The sequence below is a fragment of the Pleurodeles waltl genome, chromosome 11 (assembly GCF_031143425.1).
Source record: "Pleurodeles waltl isolate 20211129_DDA chromosome 11, aPleWal1.hap1.20221129, whole genome shotgun sequence".
Lineage (NCBI taxonomy): Eukaryota > Metazoa > Chordata > Amphibia > Caudata > Salamandridae > Pleurodeles > Pleurodeles waltl.
The window spans coordinates 392,821,686-392,834,994 of NC_090450.1; positions in this window are offsets into that span (position 1 = coordinate 392,821,686).

Sequence of the window (13,309 nt, forward strand, 5' to 3'; positions counted from 1 at the left end):
AGCCATAGGATAGCAGCCCACTGCCTTTGAGGGACATCCTGTACAACACAGGCCCTCTCAAGTGCAGCAAACCACTTGTTAATGTCATCCCCCTCCTTATAAGGGGGAACTATCTTGTGCAGATTCCTGGAATCATGCTCTTTTGCAGGATGACTATGGGGAATACTGCTGCTGCCACCATGGGTATCTAAACCCAACTTCTGTCTTTCCTTCTCTAATTCAAAAGACTGTCTATCCAAATCCAGCTGTTGCTTTTTAAGCTTCAGTCTGGTTTGTTCCACCCTCAACTTATTGAGTTCCCTCTCTAACATTCTGTCATCAGGGTTGGTGGGAGGGACATTTCTAGAAACAGAGCTATGATGGGAATGAACAGAAGGAGACCTGTCCCTTACAGAATCCACCCTAACAGCTTGGTTTACAGAAACATTACTACCAGTATAGTGAGAATAAATGCTTTTGCTATGATGTGAGACAACACTATTTATTTGGTGTGGCTCATCATCATTACCATCTATGCTAGATTGTCTAGTAATGGGCAGGCTAGGAAGTTTCTTTCCTGAATCTTTTCCTGGGGGAGTCCCTGAATCAGATTGGGAACTATTAGGTACTTTTTCAACAGATGGGGCACCTATGGCCTTATCCTGTTCTCTAAGCATGTTAAGTAACAGTTCCAAGGAAGGATTCTTCCCTACACTCAAACCTCTCTCTATACAGAGACTCCTTGCTCTTTTCCAGCTAAGGTTGTCATATGCAAGTTTGGACAGATCAACACTTTGGCCTGTGCCAGACATGTTTAGAGAGAGTTAAAGTGATAGAAAAAGAGAAAAAAGTTTTCAGAACTTTTTGGAAAGACAGAAAAAAACTTTTTAAACTTTTAAGAACTTTTTGAAAGTTTAGAGGTACTTTTCAGCACTTAGAAAAGAGTGAAAAGAGGAAATGCAAAACTTTTTGGCTATGTGTATATACACTGACCTTGTTTTGTATATTTTTCTCTTATGAAAAGTACAATGACAAGAGTGGTAAGTAGTCTCAAGCACTTATCCCACCACTGCACAACCAATGTAGGAGGCTGGACTGGCTTGTAGTGAGTACCAAGGGGTACTTGCACCTTGCACCAGGCCCAGTTATCCCTTATTAGTGTATAGGGTGTCTAGCAGCTTAGGCTGATAGATAATGGTAGCTTAGCAGAGCAGCTTAGGCTGAACTAGGAGACGTGTGAAGCTACTACAGTACCACTTAGTGTCATATGCACAATATCATAAGAAAACACAATACACAGTTATACTAAAAATAAAGGTACTTTATTTTTATGACAATATGCCAAAGTATCTTAGAGTGTACCCTCAGTGAGAGGATAGGAAATATACACAAGATATATATACACAATAGCAAAAAATATGCAGTATAGTCTTAGAAAACAGTGCAAACAATGTATAGTTACAATAGGATGCAATGGGGAAACATAGGGATAGGGGCAACACAAACCATATACTCCAAAAGTGGAATGCGAACCACGAATGGACCCCAAACCTATGTGACCTTGTAGAGGGTCGCTGGGACTATTAGAAAATAGTGAGAGTTAGAAAAATAACCCTCCCCAAGACCCTGAAAAGTGAGTGCAAAGTGCACTAAAGTTCCCCTAAGGACAAAGAAGTCGTGTTAGAGGAATAATGCAGGAAAGACACAAACCAGCAATGCAACAACTGTGGATTTCCAATCTAGGATACCTGTGGAACAAGGGGACCAAGTCCAAAAGTCACAAGCAAGTCGGAGATGGGCAGATGCCCAGGAAATGCCAGCTGCGGGTGCAAAGAAGCTTCGACTGGACAGAAGAAGCTGAGGTTTCTGCAGGAACGAAAAGGGCTAGAGACTTCCCCTTTGGTGGACGGATCCTTCTCGCCTTGGAGAGTCGTGCAGAAGTGTTTTCCCGCCGGAAGGACGCCAACAAGCCTTGCTAGTTGCAAATCGTGCGTTTGGCGTTTTTGGACGCTGCCGGGGCCCAGGAGGGACCAGGAGGTCGCAAATTGGACCTGAAGCGAGAGGGGACGTCGAGCAAGACAAAGAGCTCTCACTAAAGCAGTTAGCACCCGGAGAAGTGCCAGAAACAGGCACTACAAGGATGCATGAAACGGTGCTCACCGAAGTTGCACAAAGGAGTCCCACGTCGCCAGAGACCAACTTAGAAAGTCGTGCAATGCAGGTTAGAGTGCCGTGGACCCAGGCTTGGCTGTGCACAAAGGATTTCCGCCGGAAGTGCACAGGGGCCGGAGTAGCTGCAAAGTCGCGGTTCCCAGCAATGCAGCCCAGCGAGGTGAGGCAAGGACTTACCTCCACCAAACTTGGGCTGAAGAGTCACTGGACTGTGGGGGTCACTTGGACAGAGTCGCTGGATTCGAGGGACCTCGCTCGTCGTTCTGAGAGGAGACCCAAGGGACCAGTAATGCAGCTTTTTGGTGCCTGCGGTTGCAGGGGGAAGATTCCGTCGACCCACGGGAGATTTCTTCGGAGCTTCTGGTGCAGAGAGGAGGCAGGCTACCCCCACAGCATGCACAAGCAGGAAAACAGTTGAGAAGGCGGCAGGATCAGCGTTACAGAGTTGCAGTAGTCGTCTTTGCTACTATGTTGCAGGTTTGCAGGCTTCCAGCGCGGTCAGCAGTCGTTTCCTTATCAGAAGGTGAAGAGAGAGATGCAGAGGAACTCGGATGAGCTCTTGCATTCGTTATCTAAAGTTTCCCCAGAGACAGAGACCCTAAATAGCCAGAAAAGAGGGTTTGGCTACCTAGGAGAGAGGATAGGCTACTAACACCTGAAGGAGCCTATCAGCAGGAGTCTCTGACGTCACCTGGTGGCACTGGCCACTCAGAGCAGTCCAGTGTGCCAGCAGCACCTCTGTTTCCAAGATGGCAGAGGTCTGGAGCACACTGGAGGAGCTCTGGACACCTCCCAGGAGAGGTGCAGGTCAGGGGAGTGGTCACTCCCCTTTCCTTTGTCCAGTTTCGCGCCAGAGCAGGGGCTAAGGGGTCCCTGAACCGGTGTAGACTGGCTTATGCAGAATTGGGCACATCTGTGCCCAACAAAGCATTTCCAGAGGCTGGGGGAGGCTACTCCTCCCCTGCCTTCACACCATTTTCCAAAGGGAGAGGGTGTCACACCCTCTCTCAGAGGAAGTTCTTTGTTCTGCCATCCTGGGCCAGGCCTGGCTGGACCCCAGGAGGGCAGCTGCCTGTCTGAGGGGTTGGCAGCAGCAGCAGCTGCAGTGAAACCCCAGGAAGGGCAGTTTGGCAGTACCAGGGTCTGTGCTACAGACCACTGGGATCATGGGATTGTGCCAACTATGCCAGGATGACATAGAGGGGGCAATTCCATGATCATAGACATGTTACATGGCCATATTCGGAGTTACCATTGTGAAGCTACATATAGGTAGTGACCTATATGTAGTGCACGCGTGTAATGGTGTCCCCGCACTCACAAAGTTCAGGGAATTGGCTCTGAACAATGTGGGGGCACCTTGGCTAGTGCCAGGGTGCCCTCACACTAAGTAACTTTGCACCTAACCTTTACCAGGTAAAGGTTAGACATATAGGTGATTTATAAGTTACTTAAGTGCAGTGTAAAATGGCTGTGAAATAACGTGGACGTTATTTCACTCAGGCTGCAGTGGCAGGCCTGTGTAAGAATTGTCAGAGCTCCCTATGGGTGGCAAAAGAAATGCTGCAGCCCATAGGGATCTCCTGGAACCCCAATACCCTGGGTACCTCAGTACCATATACTAGGGAATTATAAGAGTGTTCCAGTAAGCCAATGTAAATTGGTAAAAATGGTCACTAGCCTGTCAGTGACCATTTGGAAAGAAATGAGAGAGCATAACCACTGAGGTTCTGGTTAGCAGAGCCTCAGTGAGACAGTTAGGCACCACACAGGGAACACATACATGCACACCTATGAGCACTGGGGCCCTGTGTGACAGGGTCCCAGTGACACATACATATAGGCCACAACCTTATGAGCACTGGGGTCCTGACTAGCAGGGCCCCAGTGACACATAACAAACATACTGAAAACATAGTGTTTTCACTATGAGCACTGGGGCCTAGCCATCAGGATCCCAGTGAGACAGTGAAAACAGTGACAAACATCCTGACATACACTCACAAACAGGCCAAAAGTGGGGGTAACAAGGCTAGAAAGAGGCTACTTTCTCACAATATCATTAATACTTTCGAGCTCCTGACCAACTGTTGATCTCGTCCAGTGGTGTTTCTGAACCATGCACCCCTCTATGTGCCTCCTCAACTCTTCATCCGAGTCCATTCTCTAGCTGCCTACCCCATTCTACATCCACTATTTGCTCTTTTTCTATTACATCACGCGAATGGAAAATCCTTAACTGTTTTCGCATTCTGTGCACCATTTTACCAAAAGTGCCCTCTCCGATGCCCTATTAATTACTTTTCTATTAACCTTCTTTACTACTGCTTCATTGCAAGCTTTCTGAGCCTCTATTCACCACCATGGGTTTATTCCCAAAACTTAATTTTGCCTAGGTCACGAATTGGGATGCTCCGTATGTAAAATGAACATGATAACCACCACCCTATTAAAACAAGAATTACCATTTCCTTAACTTAGGGCCCACCATTGTCAGCATTACTCCTTTTCGAACATCCCAAAATTTTGCATTCCTCACCATTCTGCATCAATATCGATGTGCCAGCTAAGAGTCCATCATACCTGTGGTTGCTGTCCTGGCCCATACCCTACTACTTACACTTGCTCTTTTCCTGAACTCAGGTTTGAATTCCTATTCTGTCCCTGTTCGCCCTGAATCAGCACTTTGCTTTGAGGCACCCACCTCTTGAATTCTTCCTCTCGCCCAATGGCTTCCCTCACCATTTACCTCCTTGGACAAACCTTAAACCTCCATGGTACTGAAGCACAAGCCTCCAAGCCATAATTCCTGCCCCAATTTTTCCTAATAATCCAGTGTATCCTTAGCCATTAACCTGCCATTTGCTACTGTATGCTATAACACATCATTCACAAATACCCCATTTTCTTCCCTTCAATATGCTCTCTTCTTCCTACAGTTAGCAAAACCTCATTCTACTGCTGCTCCACAAATTGTCTATCCTCCACCAAACAATGCTTCCATCACACCACTTTCATTTATTCTTTCCATTCTGCTCATACCTGCTGGTAAGTCTAACACATCTCCTTCCAGGCCACTCATTCAAATTGCCCCATCTCTATCAGTTAACTCCTTGATGCTTCTACAAATCTTTGTTTCCTGCTGCTTTTGGAGACTTGGACAATTTCCTTTATCCCTAGGAGAAAACAAAAATACACTTCATTGGGGAAAAAGGCCTAAACTACTGCAAATTGTTCCAATTTTTCCTTTAAAGCTGATCCAGGGAGTGTTGAATTGTAATTGTTTTTGTTTAGTGCTTTCCACCCCTGATGATGCACTGAAATGCTTTTCGGCAAGTAGCACGCTACTCTACAACCCAAAGGATAAGTGGTGAATTAGCATAGGAAAATATAAATATTTAATTTGAGGGGTGGACATGTGAGTCTGTCAGTTTGATTGAATAGGATAAATAAGGTATGGAGGATGGAAGAGTGTACATACTTTTAACTGGGGGGTTTGTATTAGTTATATGAGGTTTGGGATGATTAAAGGAGGGTAAGAGGAGGGAAGAGTCTAGAAGGATTATTGGGGAAATCAGTGTAGTAAAATGAGGTTTAAGGTGAGTCAAGGTGGGAGAGAGGAGGGGCGATCTTGAAAGGGTAATATGGAACGTCATAGTAGTAGTAGTAGAATGAGATTTGGGATGAGTCAAGGAGGGACACAGGAAGGAAGAGTGAAGAATTGATCGTAGGGAGCTCATAGTAATAGAATGAGGTTTGGGATGAGTCACAGAGTGGGGGCAGAGAATATATTAAGAGAGGTATAGAATGAGACATAGAGAAGTGCATTTGCAGGAGTTGAGGGCTGTTTTTCTTTCCACAGTAGGAGTAAAGTAATAAACATATAGATAAAGAACTACATAGAAAGGGTATACATTTATAAGGAAAACAATAAAGAGATGTACAAATATATTACATAAAGTTCCATAAGTTCAAGTATGTATAGCTAGGTTGAACTTCAGACTTTCAGGTGTTGCTGTACGTAAATGTTAATTTATTGGGATGTTTTTATAATTTTGTTTTATATGCATTTTTTTTTAAATGTTTTCCTCAATATTGCAAAAGTGAAGCACCTATAAGTATAATTATGATCATACTTACATATTGTAATAGATAAATAATAAACAGAGACACATCTAATCAAATAGCTTACATGAATACTATACAGTGATCTATACTCATGTTAACCCATTCGATGCATTGGACAGCTGGCAGCTGTCTGACGCCACAGTGGGCATGTGCGTACGGCGGACTCCAGCCATCCTTGCACCAACCCACATGAGAGGCTCTGGCACTCCCCCACGGGCCGGCCCTCAGAAGCGCTTCGTTGCCACCCTCGTTCCCCCCATTGGCGACCTGATGACGTCAGTGCACACAATGATCCAACATAATCAAAACTTGCCGGGACTGTGCTGGGAGCCATTTGCTTCCAGCGCGGTTGGAGGAACGGTAGATGTTTTTCCTCCTGGGAGGGTTTGAGGCAGCCACAGAGACATCAGGAAAAGGAAAGGTTTTTCCTTTACCCCAATGTCTCCTTGGAGTGCATTCCTGCTGTACGATTGTGCATGGGGATGCAATTGAGCAGCAGTAATGCCCACTATACACAACGGATTTTATTTTTGGCAATATAATTGTTTTGGGGAGCGGCCCCTTGGGCAAGGTTCTCTCCTGTTTTAGGGTGAGAGTTTTGGTTGTTTCTGCCCCCCTTAGGGGAAGATCAGCCATATACTATTAGGCCCATCACCCACCCAACGGAGGCAGGCGCCACTGGACTACCAGGGATTTTATTATATTGCAGTTTTGTTGTTTTGGGGAGCAGCCCTTTAGGCAAGGGTCGCTCCCCTTCTGTGGGTGAATGTTTTGCCCATTCTGCCACCCTTGGGTGAAGATCAGCAATATAATATTAGGCCCATCTGCCCCCAAAGGGTGGCAGCAGCAACTAGACCACCAGGGATTTATTTATATAGCAATTTGGTTGGTTGTTTTGGGAAGCAGCACCTTGGGCAAGGGTCTCCCCCCTTCTGGGGGTGGGTATTTTGGCCATTTATGCCCCCTAGGGGCAGATCGGCCATATATTAGTAGGCTAATCTGCCCCCAAGGGGGAGCAGAAGCCACTAGACACTAGGGAGTTTTCAGAAAAGCCATTGTTTATTTTGGAGACCTGTTCTTTGGGCAAGGGTCATGGCGCATTAAGGCGGTGAGTATTTTGGTAATTTCTGTCCCCCTTGGGAGCTGATCAGCCATACATGTTCAGAAGCCACTAGACACCAGGGATTTTTCATGAAGCAAGTTTTCTGTTTTGGGAAGCGGCTCCTTGGGCAAGAGTTGCTCCCCTTCTGGGGGTGGGTATTTTGGCTGTTTCTTCTGCCCATTTGTTTAGGCCCATCTGCCCCCCAGGGAAAGTTTCTGTGTGCGCAAACTGGAAATCGGCTGATGGTCTGCGTGTACTGGCATTTGGCTGTGTGTTAACTGCCATTTGGCTGGTGGCTGTGTGTGGGCTTGCACTTGGCTGGCGGTGTGTGTGGACTTGCGCTTGGATGGCAGTGTGTGTAGACTGGCTCTTGCCTGGCCGTGTGTGTAGACTGGCATTTGCCTGGCAGTGTGTATGGACTGGTGCATCATTTGCACTTGTGTTTACAATGTATACATTTCCCTTTTTTATTGTAGTGCAAAGCTTTTGATTTTCTGTGCTGTGACTCCTGCGTGTGGCTTCAGCAGTGGCAGACACTGCAGTTTGTGTAGTTGCATGTGTTAGGTAAGAAAAGTTTTTTGCACTTTTTACTCCAAATGAGTATCATGGTGTAATAATAGCAGCATATTTAGCTTATTTTTAATTGTGTGTGAAATTCTGCTTGAATTTGTGCACGATGTGTATTATGTTGTCTTGTGTGTCACTTTCTTTTGTTTCTTTCTAGTGGAATATTGTTAGTGCTTGTGTTGATGTGCACAATAATAAGGCATCTTTGTATGTGAATGATACATTTTCATACTCAAACTAAATCGCATCACTGCAGTTAGATACCCTCATCTCTCTGTCGAGTCCAGCACAAAGATATTTGGTCAGGCAGGCTCTGCGACCCAGGCCTGAAGGTTAATGACTAACAGGTCACATGTGGGATAACATTTAGCTGACAGCCAGACATGCACACAGGACAACTTAGATTTAGATTCCACAGATAGGCAGCTACACTACTGTAGTCTCAGGAGATTGGCTCCGATAAAGCACACATAGGCAGAGGGAAAGGAAAATTCCAAAACACTAGAAAGTTAGATGCTACATGTAGCCGGGTACACCTAGCCAATCAGGATGCAGTATATACAGCACATGAGGTGGCCATGCACCCTTTAGGCCGGACATCTGGACAAGAACTCACTGGCCCACATTTGTGTCCACGCCAGGAGGAGGACCACCTGCATTGTCTCTCTGGAATTTAGGTGACTCCAGAACAGCTGTTCTCAATTTATAGTTTTATGGTCCCTGAGAGTGGTATAAAATGGGTTCCCAACTGATGTACTTTGAGAGACAGTCCTCTAATCTGATTTTGTAACTCGTCTCCTGGCCGTAATGTTTGATTAAACAAACTGTTTCCTGCTCTGCCAGATGTCACTTGACTTTTGTTTAAGGCAAAATCTAATTTCAAGCAACACTCACTGTGCCTGTGCACAGTAGGTGCAGGTGAATCTAGCTGTCTCTTGTAAGTGAGTGGGATCGTTTTTGAGTATAATGGTCTTTGTGTGCTTTGTAATGATTGACTTTTCCTTCCAGATTCCAGTAGTTTTACTTTCCGTTTGATAAACCACACTTTGTTTATTACTCCTTTTACACAGTGTTGGTTAGTATTGACTTAGTTGCAGGGTCACTGGAATTATGTGGCAGTATAATATTATGTGGCAGGGTCAAGTAAAGAATGTGGCGGGAAAAGGCAATTTATGCTGCACAATATAGTACTTCTTCTAATCGTACTACTTCATTAATTCACCATTTTTAGGGTTGAGCCTGCGTTGCATGCGCTCACGCATGCGTATCGCAGTGAGACGCTTTAGTTATTAGAAAAGGGCTCGGAGCCCTGTCGACGTCATGTCAGTGTGTTTCATTGGTTCATGGGCTTGCCTAGTAAAATCTGCTTGCTTTCATTAGTGGAAGGCATGCACACGTCATGCCTTTTCCGGTGGTTAGCCATCCTCGAGCGCAGCGACCAACTACAGAAAACGTGCGAGGCTCGCTGTTTTCTGTCGGATCGTGGACTACTTTTTCTCTATTTTCCTAGCGCGATTTAGCTTGGCAGAAGTTGAGCGCTTTACACAGTTAATTTCACTTTTTCGGGTTACGTGCATAAAATCACTTTTGCCGATAGATGAAAAGTCGGGTTAGGAGTTTACAACGCGATCAGCTCTAACATGAGCAAACGCGAGACCCGTTGCATTGCAAATGCTTGTTAAACTTGGTAACACTGTCTGGGCTTTGTCTGCACCTTATCATTACAATGGTAAAACTCAAATATAGCAATAAACAACAGAAAGGTGACAGGGACAGTACTGCAAAGGGCCTTCTACTGCGCAGCAACACGTGTTGCTGCATGTTTCATAACTTTAGAACTTTTTGACCTAGAAACATTTTTTGTTGGTAAAATCTGCAGATTATGTGGCAGATGATGGATAATGTGGTAAATGCAGCAAAAATAATTATGTATATAGCCAGGCCCACACAATTGCATAATTCCAGTGACCCAGCTTATTTGTCAATTTACTTTAATTAGCAAGGATTGTAGCTGGCCGCAGGATTACCGCTCAGCAGGTTGTTGGTATGCTTTTTAAATTTCCTCTGACAATGAATATGAGACTGACTTTGCATCTGAGGCAGAGAACGAAGTGCAAGATTTTGGCAGTGAATTTTTTGTCAAAGAGGAATCATCTGACCATGAAGCCACTCTCAATGTGGAGAAAGTGGCTCTTTTGGAAGACACTAATGTAATGTATTTTTGGATGCGATTGTTGACCAAACTAATTTGCCTACTCATTAGTATTTGAGGGACAAAAATGTCAGACTTAAGCCCTGCTCTACAGCTACCTGGAGGACTCCCATGAATCTGGTTGAGTTTAAGAAGTTCTTGGGTTTAACTTTATTGATGGGCTTGATGAAGAACCCGTTTCTATCCACATAATGGTCTACCAGTCCCTTGATGGGAACGGCTATATTTCCTGTAACCATGAGTCGTGGTCGGAATTTGATTCTGCTTCGGATGCTGCATTTTGTTGATAATGCTTTAGAGTTGACATGAGATCACCGTGATTGTGACTGCCTTGTTAAGATTCGGCCTCTCCTTCATCACTTTCTAGATCAATTTTCAGAGATCTGTGTTCCTGGGAAAGAAATAGCTGGGGTGAGTTTCTGGTCCAGTTCAAGGGCTGTTTGGTTTTTAGGCAGTGCAAGTAGGAGGCTGGCCTGGTTTCTAGTGGGTACCCTAGGTACTTACACCTTATACCAGGTCCAGTTATCCCTTATTAGTGAAATGTAGACAGTCTTCTAGCAGCTTAGGCTGACTAGAGGTAGCTGTAGCAGAGCAGCTTAGGCTGAACTAGGAGACATGCAAAGCTCCTGCAATACCACTATAGTTACACAGTACTTATACACAAAAGACAGTACTCAGTGTTACCAAAAATAAAGGTACTTTATTTTAGTGACACAAGGCCAAAAATATCTTAGAGGCAGTACTCCTTCTGGAGGTAAGTATTATACACAATATATACACTAGAGACCAAAATCAGGTAAGTAAATAGTCACAGAATAGTGCAAACAGTAGAGAATACTATAGAATGCAATAGGAAGAAATAGGCCTAGGGGCAACACATACCATATACTAAGAAAGTGGAATGTGAATCACAAATTCCCCCCTAGGCAAGTGTAGTGTGTAGAGGATTGCTGGGAGTGTAAGAAAACACCAAAGTTAACTGAAATACCCCACCCCAGAGCCCTGAAAGTAGGAGTAAAGTACTGCAACTTTCCTTAGGACACATTACAAGTCATGATTAGAGTTATTGCAAGAACCAAGCAAGACTGCAAGCAACAAATGGTGGATTCCTGGACCTGAAGACCTGTGAAGAGAGGAGACCAAGTCCACAAGTCGCAGAAGATTCCAGGACGGACAGGAGCCCAAGCCAACCTAGAAGATGGTGCAAAACAGGATTCTCTGGTTGGAAGAAGTCTACAGAAGAACACCAAAGAAGATGACTGTGGGTTCCTGCATGATGCAAAGGATGTCCCACGTCGAGATGTTGGGTGCAGGCAAGGTGTAGCGCTTGCTTCGTCCAACAAGCCTTGGTTCAAGCAATGTTGCGGTTTGCGTCAAAATGGCGCTGGCTGGACCCAGGGGACCAGAGGGCCTCAACTCAGACTGAGGAGGCATAGGGGGCTCCCAGCACTGGAGGGAACCCACAGATGACCATGCAGCACCTACAGGAGTCCCAGGACATGGGGACATAGAAGGTGCAAATTGCGGTTGTTGCAGCACTACAAAAGAAGGTCCCACGTCGCCGGAGAACAACTCAGCGAGTTGAGCGTCACAGGGTGGAGTGCTTGAGACCTGGGCCATTCTGTGCATGAAGGATTCTAGCAAATAGTGCACAGAGGCCTCAGGAGCTAGAGATGGTGCTGTGCACAGGGGTACTGTCGCAAACGGGAAAGGCAAGCTCTTACCTCCGCCAAATTAGGACAGCTGGACCTTAGGACAGTCTGTGTCGAAGGGGTCCACCACCTGTGTTCCAGGGAGCACACTAGTCACCAGAAGAGGAGTCCCAAAGAACCAGTTGTTGTCGTAGAAGGTGCCTGCTGGAGCAGAGAAGTGACTCCGTCACTCCACCAGAGATTTCTTCGGTCCTTCTGGTGCAGGGTGAAGACAGGGAGTCCTCAGAGCGTGCACACCTTGAAAACTGTTGTATTTGCTGGCTGGAGCTGAAGTTGTAGAGTCACAGTAGCCTTCTTGGATACTTTGTTGCAGTTACAGCGGTTCCTGGAGCAGTCTGCGGTTAATCCGACGGTCAGAGGATGAAGCAGGAGTTGCAGAGGAAACTTGCAAGCCAAATCTGAGGAACTCACAGGAGAGACCCTAAACAGCCCTGAGAGGGGGATTGGCTACCGAACAAGGTATGCACCTATCAGGAGGGGTCCCTGACATCACCTGCTGGCACTGGCCACTCTGAAATATCCAGAGTGTCCCCACACCTTGGAAAACAAGATGGCTAATGCCAGGGACACACTGGAGGAGCTCTGGGCACCACCTCTGGGGTGGTGATGGACAGGGGAGTGGTCACTCCCCTTTCCTTTGTCCAGTTTCATGTCAGATCAGGGACTGGGGGTCCCTGAACCGGTGTAGAACTGGTTTATGCAGGGGGGGGCACCATCTGTGCCCTTCAAAGCATTTCCAGAGGATCTGGGAGGCTACCCCTCCTAAGCCTGTAACACCTATTTCCAAAGGGAGAGGGTGTAACACCCTCCTTCCAAAGGAAATGCTTTGTTCTGCCGTCCTGGGATTGAGCTGACCAGACCCCAGGAGGGCAGAACGCTGTCTGTGAGGTTGCAGCAGCTGTAGCTGCAGTGCAAACCTCAGAGAGCTGGTTTGGCAGTACTGGGGGTCCATGGTGGGGCCCGCAGGATGCATGGGATTGGCCCCCCAATACCAAATTTGGAATGGGGTGACAATTCCATGATCTTAGACACTTAGATGGCCATATTCGGAGTTACCATTGTGAAAATACATATAAGTATTGACCTATATGTAGTGCACACGTGTAATGGTATCCCAACACTCATCAGGTCCAGGGAATTGGCCCTGGACAGCATAGGGGCACCTTTGCTAGTGCAAGGGTGCCCTTACACTTAGTAACTTTGCACCTAGCCTTCAGTAAATGAAGGTTAGAAATATGGGTGATTTATAACTTGCTTAAGTCCAGTGAAAATGGCTGTGAAATAGTGTGTGCATTATTTCACACAGGCTGAGGTGACAGTTCCGTGAAAGGGTTTGTCTGAGCTCCTTATGGGTGGCAAAAGAAATGCTGCAGCCCATAAGGATCTCCTGGAACCCCAATGCCCTGGGTACCAAGGTACCATATACCAGGGACTTAT